The following is a 20,715-nucleotide window of genomic DNA, read 5'->3' on the forward strand; positions in this document are numbered from 1 at the left end:
CCTGCTGTCCATGTGGGGAGGGAGTTTGGAGGAGGAGCTAGGATTTGGGCACTGCTGGGGGGGCCTGGTCTCATAGCTCTGGACCTGGTTCCATAGTCCTGGCACCTGAGGCCCCCCTCCAGTAGGGCTGGTGGGCCAGGGGGCCATGAGCGAGGGGCACCAGGAGGGCTGGGGGGAGGGTGGCTGTGGGTGGGGAGTGAAGGGCACCCGGTATGGGTTTGGAGTGAGGAGCCATGTTGAGAAAGTAGGTCATAAATGGGGTCATGCTGCACTAATGTTTGCTCTTTAACACAGTGCTGCAGTCACTTAGCCAGGCCTCTACCCCTTCCATGTTTGCTTACTCTGGAGCACTGACCACTAAGGGGCAGCACCAGCTTCTTATATTCAAGGCATTCAAGTACCAGACAGCAGCCAGGGACTTCTAGAAGCTAACTAGCCAGCTTCCTGTTAACGCTTCTGGACTACTGTAATAATGAGGCAGTAGGTTTCTTTTAATAGGTGCAGTCTCTTTGGAAATACTAGTATTCGATCCCACTGTCCCAAGGGAGAATCTCAGGACTGTTACTCTTTAAAAAACATTCTGCTTTCTACTGCACGATGATCATTTTGCATGAATGCTTCCAGGGTGACTGACAAAAGTGAGTGTTTATTATTTCTGGGTGCTATGTTCAGGAAGAGGTGGGTTTTGACTGTATGAGTATGAGCTGATACATATGTTGCATTTTTTGCCTGGGGTCAATCAAGGGAATGGGTGAAGTGTTCAAAAAGCTGTAATCTTTTTACAATGAAAATCCTGCTGACACAGTTGAAGATCTATAGGAAGACAGTCCTATAATGTGATACATCTACCATCTGAGTATCATTACACTATTTTCATTTTTCTGATGTTATCTCCAGAATGAAATAAGTTGCAACCCTAAGAATGAATAGACCCAAACTCTGTAACAGCTCGTTTTAGAGTATAGTACATTCAGAAAAGTAGGGAAAAGTCTTTATATTGTATTTGGTGAAATTATTCTTATTTATTGTCATATAAAGGTCTTCTTTGTGGTAGGATCTGGATCCACTGACAATGGACCCACTCAGAAAGGACAGTCTTTGTGGTAGGATCTGGACCCATTGCCCTAAAATATAGACAAGGGAGACTATAAGGACTTTGACTTGGGGGAGATCAGATGCAGAGATGAAACCTCTTGCCTAGGATCACATGGATAAGGGGCTCATCTGCAAGTGCCATTACTATGTCACAATAAACTGCCAAGCTTATTGCTCTGCAGTTTATTGTTCCTGAGAAGAAAGACTATCTCTTGCCATGGGTCAGGGACTATATTAAGGAATAGATGTTATTAAGATTGTTCATGTTTGTGCCTTATATTTTGTAATTGAAATGTTATATTGTGATGCCCTAAATATTGTTATTTAGGGTTTGACCTTGGTTATTGGTTAATGCTCACTGTGTAAATATATGCATATGATATTTAGTTTTATGTTTATGTATATTATTACTCAATAAATAGTATCTAGTTAAGAACTTTGGGCTTGGGCTAACTCTACAGAGGAAAGAGGGATCTGCTCATAATTCTGGCATCCCTCTCGGAGCACCCCCTCCTGCCTACCCATCCCATCCTATTGAGAATAGGGCACACCCTTGGGTGTACCCAGGTTACAAACAGCTCTTCCTCAAGGCCACCACAACCCTCAGTGCTGCTGATGCCCTCCTTAGCCATGTGATCCTCATACTATAGGAACTTCAGAGCCAAATGGAGAGCTTCCAGAGGATCAATGTTCCTGGCTGGGGCAGGCCGCTGTCACCAGACGTGCAGGCACTGGTGAGGCAGCTGAAGAAAGGCATCGGGAAACAGCTTGATCCCTTGCAGTCTGGTATGGTCCACGTGCTGGCCGCATGTGTGACCTGAGGGTGAAGGGCACCGTATGTAGCAGCCAAAACCTGACTCAGTGGATGGAAGTGCTGGTGAAGAGTATCAGGGAGGCAGAACAGCAGAGGCGGGGGGATGTGAAAGAGGGGGATCCACTGTCCTGTGCCAGCACGTCATCCACCACAGGTGCTGCCACTGTGGGCCAAGGGCATGGCTTCCATGGTGGTGACCAGAGCCACCAGACTCCACCATCAGGCAGGCAGCACTCAAGCCTTGGTGGCTGTGAAGAAGTGAGACAGAACTCACAGCATGGAGGGCTGGCAGGGCTGCAGCTGCAGCCTGGAAAGGAAGGAAAATGCCCACCCAATTTCTGGAGCAGCATCTCACTCAGGATTGGTGGAGGGAGGCTGCTCAAAGGTATTTCTGGCCCTGGAGAGGGGCAGAGAGGGGTCAGTTCCCTCCAGGGAGAGAGTAGTGGCTAAGGATCTGGGCAGGCAGAAACTGCAGAGCCTCCCTGAGGAACCCTGCCCAGTGATTCTGAGGCAGGGGGAGGCCTGCGGACAAGCGGCTAGTGGGAATCTCTGGAGCGCAGCTGCAGCTGAAGCTGAAGCTGAGGATACGGAGCAAGGGAGTCCACAATGCCTGAAAGACTCTCCGGAGTGGAGTTCTTCCAACAGAGGATCTGGAGGAGGGCCTGAAGGAAAAAAACTACAGTCACAGGCAGAGCCTTGCTGCACAGGGGGAAACCCCAAAGAGACTATGAATGTTCATAGGGATGCAGGGCAGGCTAGCACACAGCAAAGAATGGACTAAGGGATTGTTTGTCTGAATTATGGTAATTGGGAGGTTGAGCACCTGATCATGAGAAACATTGCCAGAGCCTGACAAGAAGGCTGAGAAGCAGCTGGGGTTTTTCTGTGATTTCTTTTTGCTGTTTATTTTGATTTTTAGCACAGGCCAAGACCAGCCCCTGGAAGGGTGTACCCAAAAGAGGCACTAGGACACCCTGGGGTAGGGGCAAATAAGGTTACAACAGGCAGCACTGCAACCTGGCTGTGGAAGAATATCATAAAACACGATCTGAAGAGGCTAAGCTGGGGTAAAGGGGAGGTTTGGAGCCCCACAGAAGGCACAGGGATCAAGATCACCATGCCATTGCCTCCCGGGAATATATAGGTCATCAAAGTCATAGCAGGTGAGAAAAATGTTAAGGTCCACTTCCCGGCAGACCTGGTAAACCAGACCCAAGGTCTACCCTGTCGCCACCTGTAGGGAGAGAAGCGCAGGGCAGTTCTAGCAAGCCCTATAATACCTGCAGGTGTCACAGTGGCTTCCCATCTTGCTAAGGATGTGGAGGCATTGCTGTGTGACCCCTTGGCCTACTGGGCAAGCTGTAGCCAGATGTGGCTGGATCTGGCCAGGGTTTCCTGGGAACACCTCTACTGTCCACTGACCAGTGGTCCAAACGAGAGGGTGTTCAGCATTGCTGGGGATGTAGTGACCCCACCACACCTGCTTTGGATCCTGGTTTGGTGGAGCAGCTGGTGTTCCTGAAGGTGAATCCCCCACTGCTGGGGTTCCCCAAGCTCCAGGTGCAGACAGAGTGAATGCCACCCTCTGCACTCTGTCCCCACCCATTTCCTTTTTTCCTTTTTAAAAAGCCAGTTAATGGTCCGCTCTCAGAGCTAGAGGGGGCACTCACTGCATCACCAGCCAGCAGGGGAAGGACGTGTTCCTGCTGAGCTCCCATACCAGGATGAACTCAGAGATGAGGTTATGGGGAAGAGGAGGCCCCAAGTCCTGGACATGACAACTAAAACTGCATTCTGCCAGGGTCTGGGAGGCCTGGTGGGACTGCTGGCAGCGTGGCAGCCCTGTAAATGTGAGGACCAAGGATCACCTGGTGAAAGGCAGGTAGGAGGTGCCATAACCTCCAGCTATCACATGCATGCACACAGTCCTGCCTGGAAAAAACCCAGACCCATCGCATCTTTCACAGGCTTGAGGCTTGCTGGTTGCAGTGGAGTTGTGAGGCTCCAGATGAGCTCAGCTTAGCTGCCTGGGATGCTAGCCTTAGGGTTGAAAAACTCTTTGTTAGGCTGAGTAAGCACGTGCAGTTGGTGTATCTGTATGCTGTTCCTGGATGGAAGGAATAGTAAAGAAGCTAGAGGCTGGCATGCAATGCAGGCAAGAAACCCTGTTAGTGAAAATGGAAGTGGAGGCATCAGGGGGTGAGGGACAGGCTGAGGTGGAGGGGGGAAGGGGGATGTGGCAGCTCAGGTAAAAGAGGAGAGGTATCTGGGGAGTCAGATGTCTTGCAGGTTGTAGTGTGTCAGAATTCCAGTATATAGAGTCAATGAGTTTCTGTACCTAGGAGGATGATGAAGTGAAGTTTATAGGCCTGGCTGTGAAAAGTGGTTTGTAAATTCCCTCTCAGGATCAGTCCTAAGAGACTGCAGACAGAGTGGGTTTTTTGTGAGAAATGTGCCCTCACAGGTAGTTAGATACTGTTGTCTTTGACAGATTATGGTGTGCAGTTTGGGGGGGGTACTGGTTTTGTGTTTTGAGCTGTAGGAAGTTGGCTTCAGTTCTGGTGATGAGGTTAGGTTAGCAAGGTTCAGTGGCTGTTTGAATTTACAAACAATTTTTCAGAGTGGGGCCTATGAACTTCACTTCATCAGCCTCCTAGGTAGTAGGTACAGAAACTCATGGACTCAATATACACATTGGATTTATGACACCTGCTGGACATCTGACTCCCCAGGTACCTCTTCACTTTCACCTGTGCTGCTACATTCCCTTCCCCTCCCCTCTTCCACCCTAGCCTGTGCCTCATGCCCTGACACCTCCATTTCCATTTTCACTGACTGGCTTTCTTGCCTTCATTGCATGCCAGCCTCTGTGTGGCATGGCTTAAAATGCACACTGGAAAAGAACCCCCTGCAGGATAGGAAAAAGAAGTCATAGTTTGTCTGCCTGAGATGCTGCTGGTGCTCACTAAGTTATTTTTTTACCTGTAGTGATTTAAAGTGGTAGACTGAAATGAGGCTGGAGGGGAGGAGGAGATCTCATTGGGGCACACTACCATGTTGTGTAGAGGCCCCAGCGCCACCATGCACCTTAACACACACATAGTATCACCCACCCATGTCAAGTTTTGCCTTCAGCAGCCTGAGGTGCATGGTCCCAGAAGCCAGAATTCCCTGCACCTATTTTCTTGAAGCTTGGCAGGCTTTGTGGCTTCAACAGGGGCTAGCCTGCCTGCAGTTTTCACCCTGCTGTGGCTTAACACACACATGTGACATGAGTTTTGCTTGTTGGCAGCCTGAGGTGCAGTTTTACAGAAATTCCTGTACCTATCTCCTTGCAACTTGGCAGACTTTGTGGTCTCAGCAGGGGCTACTATTCCTACAATATTGCTCGCATGTGTGAGATGCACAAAAGCTACCTTCTCAAACCCATGGATTCTAGAAAAGGCTTCCTAAATAATAGCCTGACTGCTTTTTCATATACCAATGACTAGATCAATTTGTGAGCCAGAGCTGTACAACTTCTAAGCGGCTGGATGCTGGGCCCCTCAGTTGACACTGGCAGGAGCTGCATTAGCAGAGGTCAGAGGCCCTGACAGCTGTATGCTTCCCCCATCCCTCCCACTGTACCACATGCCCAGGTGCCATCTGCCACACCTATTTGCTGCTCTGTACATTGTCCTGCTATTGCACCTCATGGCCTGGTGCTCCCAGTGCTGCTTCAGGTAGAGGTAGGAGACATTATGTAGGGCTTCATCGCTTTAGCTAATGTGTCACTGTATCCCTGCAATTATTTGTGAGATCTCTAGTGGCACTGACTTTGTTCTGTAGTTTGGACACCAGTAGAAACCTGTCTAGAGAAGTAGCTCATATACGTAGATGGGTCTTGCAAGGGTATGGATACTTAGGGACCACTTTTACTTAGGAGCCATGTGGTCTTTGTCTCTTGTTTTTGTTTAGGATATGTGAAAGGCATCAGAGACTTCCTGCTGTTTGTGATGCTGCTGGAAAGCTGAACACCCTCTGGTTTGCTCCCCTCCTACACTCAGGGAGTTCCATTGTCTCAGAAGCCACTCAGGACTGTTGCCTGAGCAAGCAGGAGGAGAATCTTGAAGGCACGAGAAACCATGGGGCCCTAGATCCTCATGGGTGTGTTAGTGCATGCATGCATGCTGGTCCTAGGCAAATCTTCATGACCTGCACGTGTGTGTGACCTGAGTACTGTGGTAGTGGCCTTTTTGTCCTTTTACTGATACTATGGTTATTCAGCAATAACACCATTGCATTGTGTAGAGCTATAGAGGAGAATTGGGTCTGTTTGAAAGTGGGGGGGAAAGAACTGTCCCACTTCTGAAGGAAGAACAAATGCAGAGGACCAGTCTGCTTGTCAGGGTTGCTATGGCAGTCAGGCATCAGTGATTTGTTTTTAAGGAAGTTCAGCAGTTTGTACCCCTAAAATGCCCATAAAAGTCTGTAGAAATATTTGCTGACTCCAAAGGGCATGGTGGCCAGGCAGCTGGGAAATGGCAAATTCCACATCCTCCTACACATGTATCAATTCTGCATCTCTGCAGAGAGACAGCTTAGCACCAACAAAGAAACCTGCCAGAATCATGAACCCTCTCAAGACTGTTCTCATAATCCCAAACCTTAGGGTATCTCTTTAAAACATCTATGCAAGTCAGTGGAAAGGCATATTAATTGTATTTTCCTTCTCAACATGCAAATGCAGATTGTGGGTTCTGGAGTTGCTGGGAGCGGACGTGAGAGTTTCAGAGGCCCAGCTTGCTTCCTGTACAATATAGAGGTTGGAAAAATCAACCCAATAAAAACCTAGTGAGTTCTTACGGTACACTTGTTCACAGCCTCCAAGGTAGGGAGGATGGAATGGTGTATGGCAATTGAGTTCAACATCTGGGATATCAAAGCATACCGGGTATACATACACCTACCGGTATGCATGTGGAACTGACTGGTCCTGTTTATGTGAGAGAGATTGGTGTTTTCATGCTCCTTGGGTATGGAAAGGTGCTATGTAACTATGCCATCACTGAGTACATCTACACCTACTCTTTACTATGGAGCTGTCACAGGATGGGGTCCCTAAGGATGGCCATGAGCTCCTAAGGCCCTCGACCATGCCAGTTTGGCCCGATGGACACCCTCAGTTCTTGCCTACCACATCTTTGATGAAAATATAAAGATAGGGAGGCTGCCTTTAAGGCCTCTTGGACATGGTTCTGATGCAAAAAGCGGTTCGTTTCTTTGGAGGCTCGCACGCGAAGAAATCTCAGACACACTTATTAGCAGCACAAAAGGTATATTTGCAAATGGGGTCGGAGCAGAGTCAAAGGACTCAGATTACTCCACACCCTGAGGAAATTCTCAGCTGGCATTTTATCCCTTTCCTCCTGGGCACGTGTGCAGAAACAGGAACTCTTACAGCTCATTTCCGGTTCATACAAACATGTATGTGATCACGTCACTTCATCTGTCGCATGTATATTATAATTAACTACTTAAGTATGCGGGGTGGATAGGTGAATATGCATCAGCTAATTGCGCATGCTCAGAAAGTTCTCTAGGTCACCAAGAGTTGAAATCCCCCCCCCCCCGTTTCAAGGACACAGTCAGTTGAATTCCAGCTTCTGTAATCTGCATGAGAAGGACCAGGGGGAGGCCGAAAGAGTGTGGGGGGGGAGTGATTTAGCATAAGAAAAAAACTGTAACAAAGCTAGCTAAGAAAGAAAAAGTCCTTGGCAGTGTTCTTTTTCTTATCAGGTACGAGATGCAAACTGTGCAGTTCTAACAACACTCCATTTACTGTGCATTTCTAACAGTTCGATGGACACTCTGAACTCCATTGGTTTCCGGACCCCTTGTGGGTCCCGTTTCACAATGGGTGCTTTGGGGGCACTCTAGCCTTATGGGCTGTATGCATGGCTCCAAATGCCCATTTACCATGCCCAAAGCTTCACAGATGGCATCGACGTTGTCTGGTCTGGGCCTTACTATGGTTTGGCCCCCTTGTCCTCTCTGGACTTCTCCACACCCCTGTCTGTGCACCCCAAATGCCGCGCCCTGTCTGGTGCTGGGGTCTCCACTCTGTAGTGGGCCCCCAGTGAGACCTCCTCCTTCCCCAAATAGCCTCACCCAAACCACTGGTCTTATAAAACTACAACCAAACAAATCCCTGGGCTGTAACATATCACCAACTGCATAAGGTTGTTCTGCCCCTTTCTATTCCTGGGAGCAGAACTTAGTCAAGCCTCTTCCCTTCACTTATTATACAAAGGCTCCTTCCCTCTTGGCCACCAGTGAATAGCTGCTTTCTCTAGCTCCAGCCTGGGGTTTATATAGGCCCAGGGCCCCCCCTCTTCTGGTCAGCTGACCATATGCAGGTGCAGGCTAATTTGCCCTCTGGCTTGTTGCCCTGGTAACCTGCACCTGGGCTTCTGTCTCTTCTAGTGCTTAGTGCTCTGCAACAAGCTGACTAATTAGCTCCACAGTAAAGGGTCACCATCTACATGTGCATCCATATTAGGGCTTAATAATTAATTAACTGTACTGTAGGATAGCATTGTCCAGGACAAGTACTATCCTACAGTGGGGTAGGTATGCGTGCTGAAACACACATGTAGATGGTGACCGGGGCTGGCTGGGGTACTAGGGTACTGCAGTGTGGGGGCTGCCTGTTTCCTAGCCCTGCACTGTATCATCCTCATGTCCCAGCCAGCCCCTCCAAGCTGGTAGGCTGATCCTTCCAGCCTGGGGATTTTCCACCATCACTCAACATGCTGCAGTCCTGGGTGCATGTGTAAAAGCTGCACCCAAGAGTAATAAACTTGAGCACAAACTGCACTGGAATTGATTGCTACATGCTTATTGCACTTGTAGATGCACCCAGTATTATTACTGTCTTTAACAGGATTAGTAATTTGAGATATTTCCCTTTTATTACAAAGTACAAGATGTTACATTGAGATAACTGCTATGACTCCAAGATCTTGTTTATTATCTTTTTCTCAAAAGCTCCACACAGTATCACAGATGAGTCTGCTGCTTCAGTGTTACAACATTGCCCACTTGCCTCAGCAAACTGATGAGTTTCTACAGGACCTCTCCTGACTGTAAGACACCTACTATGGTGTAAGCAGAGATGAGTGTAGTGGGATGTGAGGCCTGGGGCAAATCAACCTGTGTAGGGCCCAGGCGTGGCGGGGGGGTGGTGGTGGTGGTGGGTGGCCAGACACAAAGCCAACCCAGCTCTGCGGGGCCCCCCAAAGCACAGCACCCAGGCCAGATGCCCTGATTCACCCCCCACTAGGGACGGCCCTGGGTGTAAGTACTTTTCTGACTGTCAGTCTTAGCCTTATAGTGAACAAAGAACAGAAGAAGAAAGTGCTTTAGAGACATGTAAGCCTGAGTGAGCATTTGAGAGAAGGACCCAACCCTAAGGTGAGTTAGCCATGCAAAGAGCCCATTTCTTCTCTCAGGCTAGTTTTGCAGCAGTGTGACCTCAGTGGAGGTTTACATGGTTCATTTCAATTGAGTCGCTCCTGACCTACACCAGGGTGACAGAGGGTGTGTCTACATGTGATGCTATGTCACTGTAGCAACATGCTACAACATGTTACTGATAGCCATTCTGACCATGTGGGCATGCAGGCAAACTGCATCAGTCAGTGTTGCATACATCAACACAGTAACATAGTGTTGATGGGCAAAAACCATGACACCGCAGCTATGTCACCGTAGCAATGCGCTCTCCCTCATTATAGGATGCTGTTACAGTAATGTAGCAGCTAAAAATAACCCCAAGTGTTACAGTGCTGTCATTTAGTACTTCCAAAATAAGCATTAAATGATGGCACAATAACAATGGTGCCATATGGCTGTGTGTAGACATGCCCAGAGAGGACATACGGGCCCTGAGCATAAAACAAATGAGGATCTCATTAGTTGTACATGGAAATCTAAAATTTAGAGAAAATATTTCAAAGGTTCATATTGCATTATTTTTAATCTAAAGAAAAAAGGAGAATCTGAGTTGCCTGATAGCCATTCTGACCATGTGGGCATGCAGGCAAACTGCATCAGTCATTATTAACTACAATGAAACTGAACTCTATAGGAAAGACAGTACATCACAGGCTGCCCAGCACTTGGGCTTCTCACAGGGTGCCTCATACCTCATCATCAGGTTTTCAGGTGTCTGTTATAATCACACCTTGAGCTGGCTTCCCTTTCCCTATAACACCACCTCTGGTTATAATGCTATGAATTCTCTTACAGCTTATATGACTATTTGGCATAAAATGGAGCAGGGAATTCAAGGCCAGTCTACCAAAGTCCAGCATTACTTACTGTAGCTAATTACTGTTCCTAAGGCCTGTTTTCCAGCACATGGTGCTATGTAATAGTGAATGCAACAAACTTACACAATACTGTAAATTGGGGTGGGTGAACAGGACTGACTCCTCAATTTACATCTTCACTGGCTGTCTGTTTCACATGCATACCAGTCCAGCCTCTGGCTTCTTTACTTTTCATTCCATCCAGGAAGTGCACACACCAACTGCAGAAACTTCTCTTTTTAAACCTGGAAGTTTGCTTATTTTTTTCCCCCCAACTACTTAAGTTGGTCTAATAAAAAATATAAGATTTACCCAAAGAACCTTGTCTGCCTGTGCCCTGGGTGACACCTAGGGGGAGAGGGTCAGAAGGCTGGAGAGAGGTGCCTTACCCTAGCACTGTTCACTCAGCCTGCCCCTTCTGTGGGTTGTCCCTCAGAGCAGCTGCTTTGTTGTTGGCTTTGGGGGCCAAGTCTGTGTAGAGTCATGGTGTTGAAACAGCCACTGCTGCTGGGACACAGGTTGCTGTTTGCACTGCTAGCATCTGAAGTCAGGCCTCATCCCTTACATTATTCCCAGGGGCTGCTTCAGAGCTAGTAAGAGCCAGAGCCTATGGCTGAATTTCTACCAGGGACTGATAACCCCTAGTTCCTCAGAGTCAAAATTAAACAACAAGAAGGACATGAGGGGAAAGTATCAGTCTCTGCTGCTTGCAGGCTAAATGTGGTTTAGGGGGCAGAAAGGGCTTTGTTGGAGCCCAGACAGGCATCTATCCTCTCACAGTGTGTTCAGATTTGTCTGGGGCCTGCCTGGCCCCTGGTTGGTACCAGGAATCTGTTGGCTGTTCATGTTTATAGAAAGTTTTCCATAGTAATTCAGCTGTTGTCAAACTGAAGCTCTTCCTTCCCCAGCATCTGCAGTGTAGCCTCAGTGTGTATCCACAGGGAGTTCAGGCTCTTGAATCCAGCACAGCCTACAACACTGAGGTTTCCCACTGCCTCAAAGCAATACGCCAAAGTGGCAGGGCTGAAGTTTTCTGCACAGAGCGCTGACGCTGTCCGTGGCTGTGCAGGGAAGTTCAGAGCACAGGTGTCAGCCTGGCTTCTGATAGGAGTGGGAACCATGTTGCTGTGTAGGAGGGGAAAATAAAGTGACATGGCAGCAGGAGCTAGAAGTGTACAAGCTGGGTGAACTGTGGGGGGTCAGCTGGGAAAAAGGAACTTAATCTTCAGATACGTAAATCAACTTTAGACCACTGACTTCAGGGCGATTGACCAAAAAAAGGCCAGTCCTGTACCATGGCACCAATAAGACACATTTCCCATCCCTCCTCACCTCTATATTGCAATCTGTTCTCCTTGTTCTACATGTTTTTCTGGGCTTAGAGCTCTTTGGGGCAAGGCCTGCTTCCTTGCCACCACTGCTTCCCCCGCCATGTCTGGCCATTGCCACTTCCCCTCTCAGGCCCCACTGTTCTGCCAGAAGTGTACCCAGAAGGGGTACACTCCTTAAAAAAGGTTGAAAACCCCTGTTCTTACCCCTTGTGCTTACTTGATCCAGCTAGCATGGGGTACAGCTGCAGTGAGGGCACAGCAGTGCAGGCTTTAGGAATCAGGCAACAAACCCTGGATGGAAGAACGGTTTTCACTCTGGCTGGTGGCTTGTGTTAATCCCCATGCTACTGCATCCTCTCTGCTCTTATTACCCATATTAACTGGATTCAGTTATATTACACACTTTCTTGTGCAGACATTCCCCTTGCTCTCAGATGACAGCTCCTTTTTTGGTTCTACCCTGCCACCTACCATGAAAAGAAAATCTGTTACTTATTATGCACACAGAATACTAGGGAATTCTGAGTCAGCCCTGGCTGTATTGGATACTGCCTAAATATCCTTGTTTTTCCTTGCATCTCATTTCATCGCAGTCCAGTGTGGAGGGGAAGTATCCTGACAGAGAGAAATAAAACTTCGTATGGAAATGCTTGCCGTAGCCATTCTGTTGCCACTGGTGTTTCCAGGATAGATTTAAAAAAGAAACCCACAACTATTCCAACTTTATGATAGATACTAGCTCCTTTGATCTCAGGATCATGACAAACTCTTCTGTCTTGTGCCTTACACTGCTGCTAAGGCTGTGGATTTTGGAAAGCCTGGTTGCAGGTGAGTCCTAAGCTGCTTTGAAATGTTTTCAACCTATAGAGCTATTTAAGACAGGAAAGTTTACTAGGATGGGGGAGAGAGGGTTGAATCTGACTGAATCTGATTCATGGTATTAAGACATAATGTCTTACAATGTGCTCTGAACAAAGTAGTTAGATGTTTACACTGAGATATTTACTGTAAGTACAAATACTGATATTGTAAATACAAGTCCTACCCTGCTGTGGAGTTTTTTCATGCTCAGCAGCACACATGTAGACACTGACCTGGTTGGCTGGGGCATGAAGGTGCTTGAGTGAGGGGGCTGCCTGCTGACTAGCTCCATGCAGAAGCATCCTCTGGCACTTGTACATGTGATGCCATTAACATTTGCACATGAATAATGTAACTTTGTGTGGCTTAATGGCATCACAGTATACATGTGCAAGACTTTTGAGGGTTTGCATTATTGCAAACTAAACTACATCCAGATGTAGTTTAGTTTGCAACTGTGGAAATTGCAAAGACACAACTGTCAGCTTGCCCCCAGGCTCCACAGGAAAAAAAAGATTTTGCTGCTTCTGCCTTCAGCAGGCGCCTGCTGAAGGCAGAAATAGTGAGGAGCCTGATCCTTTTTTTTTTTTTTTTCAGTAAAGCCTGCCTGCTTTTTCTGCCACCCAGGCAGGCAGTCAGCAGAACCTGTGCTACCCCAGCTTGGGGTTGGGGATGAGTTGGATCAGGCCAGGTGCTGCCTCCAGGCTGGGGCAGCACCTGGCCCACCAGTAGCCCACCTGGGTGGCCCCAGGGGGCGCCACCACTACAGAGGGAAGGACTTGGACCCACCACAGGTTAGGGGCTGCTCGGTCTACTAGCAGCTCTCCCCTCAGCCGCAGGGCTCTGACTCCAACCAAAAAAAAAAAAGATTGTGCCCCTCGCCATAACATGGTGGAAAAATTGAAATGGTTTAGTCCTCCTGGGTTCTTTCTATGCCCCACAGTTTCACTTTAGTGGCATAGAATGTAGACATGCCCAGAGTGGGAGAATAAAGGGCTTTATCTTGCAGGATGACCTCAGACATCCCATGGGGTTTCCATTTGATAGTGCTCTAAGCTGCAGACAGGAACTTTTCTAACGCTGAGAGTTTTCTAAAGCTGGATTTTGTTTGGCTTATTTCAGAGTTTCAGGGCAGTTTGGAAGAGGGCCTAGGATGGGGGTGGAAGTTGATTTCAGCATTGCATCAGGCTTACCTCTATTTAAGCTAAAAACAACAGATGTGACTCAGATGGAGCAATAGTTGCTCCAGGCCCTTTATGTTGCTCTGCTGTGAAAGGGCCATATGAGTTGGAGTGGTTCTGGAGAGAACTGTGCGGATGCAGAGCTGACTCAGAGTCCTACATTACCCATGTTCAGCCCCCGGTGTGGAGGCAGGTCAGGAATGGTTCCCACAATCACAGCACAGTCCTCTCTCGGGGGCACTCCAGCTCTATGGCCTTTTTACACCAGAGCAGCACAGAGTGCCTGGACCAAGAACCACAGTCTCACTTGCCAACTTTGTCTTAAGTAGAGATGAGGTCAGGCAATGAGATGTCCTAAAAAGAAATAATAGGGGATGGGCTTATAATACAACTATGGGAGATCTGGTTTGAGAAAGCAGTTCCTGGAGTCTTCAGCTCTGTCATTTAGGATGGGAGTTGAGGTCCCTGGACATATTAACCAACCAACCTGCTCCCTGGTCTGGACTCTGCTTTCTGAAAGCCTAAGGCAGAATCTATTTGAGTGTGAGTGAAAGTATTATCCAGGAATCAGCACAAGCCTCAACAACCCCCCAGCTATGACCTAATGGCAGGAGAGTGCTGGTCCCAGATCACTCTATAACCTACAAACAAACACAGGGACACAGCTCATGCTTAGTCACTTGTAACGCATACACGAACCCCTGGGAACCCTAGCACAGACTCTTCCTCTAACTGATTAAAACACAGGTTGTCTCTGGGTAAATGGAGTTCTCTAAAATTCTTTAACTGAACTCCAACAGAGAAGATAGAAAAAGGTGAGCATATAGGCAGGGAAGCAATGATTTATCTCTAAAAAAACTATGAAAAAGGGAGGTTGTTTGAACAGCGCAGCTGCACGGTTGGATGATCATATCCCCCCAGTTACCATCAGAGCAGATTAGCTCAGTATATGGATCAAAACATGATGGGCCAGATCCTCAATCAGTGTAAGCTGTTGCCTCTCTGTTGACTCATCTTTGAGCTCCGCTAGTTAACATCAGATGATATGCTGGCTGCCTACCCCCATCTGCTGGCACCACTGACTCCTGTGGAAATCTCAGCTGCCAAATTTGTAGATGATGTTGCCCTAGCAGAGAGCTGAACTTTGCTGTACACGTCTGCGCTGGGTCTGCTGTGCTATGTTAAACAGCCAGGACGTGGTTTCCCAAATGAAATATAGACTCCAGCACAGGCAAGGAACAAATATGATGGTGACTGTGCAACGTGCTTATAAGACAGTTGGTTTAAGGAGCAAGGGACCAAAACCATGGGGGGGAGGGGCCACAGTAGGGTACGTTTAGGTTACACTTGCAGTTCATGTTACCCCATGTGTGTGGAGGGAGGAAAGAGGAAGGAAGGACCCATATATCAGCCTCTGCCTGGGGACCCTTAATATCTAAGCCTAAACTAGAACTAAAAATACCATATAATCCCTGATGATACTTTCTTTGAACCTTTCTTCAGAATCCAAGGGACACTCGCAGAGGATGGTGATGCATGGGAGGAAAGGGTTTATTTGTATAGGATCCACTGGAGAGGAAAAGCTGGGTAAATACATGGGGACAAGTCTGCAGTGAGCTCTCTGCTGCTAGGGCTACACTGTAGCACTACCTGAGCTAGCTGGTTGACAGCCAGCTCAGACCAGCCTAAATACTGACTCACTGCAGCAGCGATTGCAGTACAGATAGCGCCACTGCAGAGTAGTTATATGTCAGGAAAACTTCTCCCTGCCCTCCTGGCAATTTGCCTCAACTCTGCTCTACTGGGTGGGGTGACCTTCCTGATCTGCCTTCTGAACATCTAGGCAAAGAAACGAGGGCAAGTTAACAGACAGTAAAGACTTTCCACGGAGCTTCAGTTCTGTGGTACCTGTGCATCTACTGTCTCTTAGCCCCTGATAAGTGAATATGAAAAGGATGATGTTGTTTTGTTTCATACTAGGGAAAGCTCCTTCTGTTTAGCTTTCCCTTACCACCAGGTAAGAGTGGACAGCCAGACAGTTATCATATATCACTACCCCATGCTAAGCTCCTTTTGAACTGACTGAACTTTGTCCATACCCTGAGCCTGCCAAGTAATCAGTGACTGTAATCAGTGACAGCTGTAATCAGACTGCCAAGTAATCAGTGATTACACTGCCTGTAACCAGTGACAGCTTTAGCAGCCACATATGTGACAGAGCACATATGTCCTTAGCAAGAGGACTGAGATCTTTCACAAACACCTAATCAAGGGGGATGGCATCTGGATCTGCATTGATGACCCAACAGTGAAGGCCTGAACCGCTTAGGTCCCAGAGTAAGAGCTTTTAGTCACTGATATTCCAAGAGGCCTTCATTTTTACATTCTTTTTTTTAGCCATCAGAAAATATGCCTTACATGATGTTTGTAGCTGCGACCAGAATGTCCTTGATAAGGGTGCTTTGCAGCATGGAAGCATTCTTTGTCTTCCAGCTGCAAAATCTTCATAACATACTTTCACTAATAGGGAGAAAGAAGTTGATCTGTACCTCTCATTATACCCCAGCATGACTTGATATGTATGTCACACTTCTTGCCTTAGGACAACCAAAATCATTTGCTGGATGTGCAACAATGTGTAAGGGTTTTACAAAAGAATTACCCCTGGGGCTGTTGAAGAGCTACAAGGAAACAGACCCATCCTGTCCCAAGTTTGTTATCATGTAAGTACCATTACACCATTTTTCCTCTTAACATGAATTCCAGAATGAAATCATGAGCAGTTGTAAGAATAAATGGGCCCAAACTCTGCAGAAGCTTTTGTATCCTAGATTTCATAGACATTAGGGCTGGAAGGGACCTCAGACGATCATCGAGTCCAGCCCCCAGCCTGAAGGGCAGGAAGTCAGCTGGGGTCATAGGATCCCAGCAAGATAAGCATCCAATTTACTCTTGAAGGTGTTCAATGTAGGTGCTTCAACCACCTCCAATGGCGGGCTATTCCAGACCTTGGGGGCTTGGACAGTAAAGAAATTCTTCCTTATGTCCAGCCTGAAACGGTCTTGTAGTAGTTTATGACTGTTTGACCTCGTCATCCCTTGGGGTGCTCTGATGAATGAACGTTCCCCCAGATCCTGGTGGTCACCCCTGATAAACTTATAGGTGGCCATCAGATCACCCCTGAGCCTGCACTTTTCCAGGCTAAAGAGCCCCATGGCTCTCAGCCTGTTGTCATAAGGTCTGTTTTCCTGACCTCTGATCATGCACATGGCTCTTCTCTGGACTCCCTCAAGCTTCTCCACATCTTTTTTGAATCGTGGAGTCCAAAACGGGATGCAGTACTCCAGCTGCCGCCTCACCAAGGCTGAGTACAAGGGGAGAATGACGTCCCGGGATTTGCTTGAGAAGCATCAGAGTAAAGAGCATGCAGAAAATTGCTGCAAATTTTATTTATTGTATTCAGTGAATTATTTCTTTTTAATACAAGATCTGGGCCTTCTGGCTGGTAGGATCTGGACCCGCTTGAAGCAGTCACTACCTATTTTATCAGTTTTTCAAAGCAAAGAGGTAGAGCAAGGAAAACTGTAAAGTTTGTCTTACTGAGAGGAGACTGAGGCACAGAGAGATGAAGCCTCTTCCCTGAAATCACATATATAGAAGAGCTAGTCTGTTGTCTCAGATGCCTTTAGCAGTAGACTAGTGCTTGAAAGCCCATCATCATCCAGAAAGCTCACAAGACTACAGAAATACATGTTTTAAAAACCTTGAGAATGATAAAATATCATGTAATTTTTATTTATAAGCTTGTACACAGAATTTCAGCCCTGGAGAAAAAGACAAGGAGATGATTTACATCTTTTAAGTAGTTACTTCACCTGGGTCTAACTCAACTCATGTGAGGTACTCAAAGCACATACCTTTTTTGGGGTGTGAATAAAAGTACTGTGTGCAAGCGTGGCATCAGCTACACAGCGTCCCAGTGGGATAATTAGTCTTACTGACCTATTTCATAGTAGTTACTTGACAATGAATTCAAAAAAGAAAGTCTGCCCCAAGGAGCCACAGACATGATCAGAGGGCAAGAGAACAGGCCTTATGAAGAGAGGCTGCGAGCCATGGGACTCTTCAGCCTGGAGAAGCGCAGGCACAAAGGGGACCTGGTGGCAGCCTACAAGTGCATCAGGGGAGTGCATCAGGATCTGGGGGAAATGCCTGTTCACCAGAGTGCCACAAGGGATGACAAGGTCCAATTGTCACAAACTCCTCCAAGACAGTTTTAGGCTGGACATAAGAAAAAAACTTCTTTACTGTCTGAACCCCCAAGGCTTGGAACAGATTCCCTCCAGAGGTGGTATCCCAGAAGCACTTACTCTGGACTTTTAAGAAATGTTTGGATGATTATCTTGCTGGGATGCTTTGGTTGTAGCTGACTTCCTGCCTCTAGGCAGGGAGCTGAACCCAATGATCTTCTGAGATCCCTTCCAGCCCTAATGTCTACGAAATCCATGAAACAGTGATTCATTATGGTCTCCCACATTTATTAGATCTCTTATGTTATTTGTCTTTTACTTTGTTTATCTTTCTTAATATAAAAACCCAAGTGATTTCAGAACAACAACAACTGGGTTTATAATATTTTGGGAACATGATCTCACCAGTTTCTGCCAATGTAGAATGAGCTTCTGGCTCACAAACAACCCACTTGAACCAGTTAATTTTCTTGCTCTTAATCAAATACTGTGATTTTTCTGTTTTTCTTGATTGTTGCTGTTTCCTTTCTTGTTTCAGATTTGTTACTAAAAAGTCCAGGGAGATTTGTGCAAATCCAGAGGAGAGCTGGGTAAAGGTGAGAGTCATAGAACTTGACCGAAAAAATGCCCCTCCAACTCCTTCACCTTCAAATCCCATCAGTTCTGTATTAGTGGAAGAAAAGGCAGGCATATTTCAGAGCGTTATTGGAGGTGCCATGTTCACTGCAACCCAGACCAGTGGCTCAGTGAGTCCTAGTTATGTGGCTGGCACAACACTTTCAAAGGCAACAGATGTTTCTGCTGTAAGGGCAGACGGTACAAACATAGCCACATTGGTTGTGCAAAAGTCTATGTGGCTTTCTTCAAAACCTTCCTCTGTGATCCCAGGGACTAACACTGCTACATACTCTGAGCCTGCTACATATTGGAGTGAGGTTTCCATGAGACTTATTACACATCCAACAGCGCATGCATCAGACACTAACCTCAGTGGACTGACTTCATATGCCACATCTCCTGTGAGAAGGCCTGAGAGTTTTGGAGGATCCACACAAGAAGCCACAGGATCTTCTACAAGTGGAAAAGCTGATGTGCCAACCACTGATCTTTACAGATTTAATTCTTATGCTACACTGGTCATAAAAAGTTTTGAAAGCTATATAGAATCTATATGGGATCCCACAGAATCTTCTACAACAAGAAAAGCAATTGTATCAAGTACTATTACCAACAGAATTAATTCACATCCTACACTAGTCATGACAAGATCTCAGAGCTATACAGGATCTACAGAAGAATCCACAGGACCTCCTGCAAGTACAAAAGCTGATGTGTCAGGCCCTGTTCCCAATAGATTTAATTCTGATCGCACATGGGTCATGAAACGGTTTGACAAGTCCATGGGATCAACAAATAGATCCACAGGAGCTATTATAAGCCCAGTAGCTGACAAATCAGATGCTGTCCCCAGAAGATTTACTTCAGATGCCCCATCCATTGAAGGCAGTTCTGAGAGTGCCATATTCCAGACAACACCAGCCCTAATAAAATCTGTTTCTACAAAGCCTGCTGAAGAATTTACACCGATGAGAAGAGTGATGGAAAGCTACACTATGAAAACTGAAGATGTTGTGAAAGAAAGTTTTGCTGTCACAGGACTCACTACACACTCCTCATCTGTTGAAGGAGAAACTAGTTCATTCAGTAAGAAAAGAGGTAATACAAGACAGGTTGGTAGTGACTCTGCTTCCAGGGGTGAGGCTAACGCCTCTAACCATTCATATCCTGTCAAAAAGGAAGATTCTCAGTCCATTCCTGAATCCATTTCACCAGCAGATGCTTCAGTCTTTGTCAACACAACATCCCTAGAAATGAACAGAGCCAGGATGAGTACAGAAATACCAGATATACCATCCGTGTCTTCACACAGCTTTCTGGCTCAATACCAAACTCTTGTCTACAGCCTGGTTTTCTTGGCAGCTGTTCTGTGTCATATACATAAAGTGTATGGCACCTGGTGGTGAAGTAGCTAAAGAAACAGTACAAGGCTTGCTTTTAAGTTGCTAGTCAGCAAGGCTATTGAATATGCAGTGGATGTTATCTGTGTTCTCTGAGACATGAATGTTGTCAGCTTCTGTCCTACAAAAAAATTGGAAAAAGAGCATCGATGCAAGGGATGATTCAAGTATGTCATGCCCTGCAGCAAGATGTTATTCAACTGCAAAACAAAATTGAAAACCAGAAATTAGAAATTGTGGCTGCTAAAAAGCAGGCACAAGACAAAATTGCAGACCAAGAATTGGAAATTGTGGCTGCAAAAAAAGAAATAGAAAATTGGAAAACTAATGCTCAAATACTTACAACACAGAACTTCAGCCTCATTAACACTGCAAAGAGGAAAGAGAAAAACAAAGAGAAGCAGAGGGAAAAGTTGAAAAACTAGAAGCTCATCATTGGAAGGCTAAGGCAGACAAGGCACAGGGAGGAATCAGGCAACTGGTAGAACAGAGCAGTCAAATGAGAGAACAGTGACATCTCATTAGGGATGGACAGCTAATTCATCATCCAGACCTGCATAAAAAGGTCCAGAAAGTTCAAACTTCAGCAGAACACACTGTTGTTACAGCATAACATGTGGGTAAAATAGTAATTCATTTGCTAGACACAGCAAAAGAAGCCACACAGCATTGCTGGTGAAAAACCCTTTTTGGAACTGGCATTCTAAATGGGCCTTACAGTCCTTTGTAATAGTTTTAAGTATTGGTGTATTGTTAGCATTAATACAATGTATCCCCACATGTAGGAACCAGCAGCTGCTTTTAAAAATGA

At 46.6% G+C, this 20,715-nt stretch overlaps 1 long non-coding RNA gene across 2 annotated transcripts; it reads left to right on the plus strand.

The window, feature by feature from the left end:
* Positions 1-428: 428 nt before the first annotated feature.
* LOC149857332 (uncharacterized) lies at positions 429-19,899 on the plus strand. Of its 2 annotated transcripts, none has more exons than XR_016444298.1 (3): positions 429-638; positions 16,239-16,359; positions 18,425-19,899. It is a non-coding gene; the product is annotated as an uncharacterized LOC149857332 (long non-coding RNA). The 2 variants fall into 2 exon arrangements; XR_016444297.1 differs by lacking the exon at positions 429-638 and adding an exon at positions 12,049-12,422.
* Positions 19,900-20,715: the final 816 nt, after the last annotated feature.

Source organism: Crocodylus siamensis, chromosome 9 (assembly GCF_052110815.1).
Source record: "Crocodylus siamensis isolate JL-2025a chromosome 9, ASM5211081v1, whole genome shotgun sequence".
NCBI lineage: Eukaryota > Metazoa > Chordata > Crocodylia > Crocodylidae > Crocodylus > Crocodylus siamensis.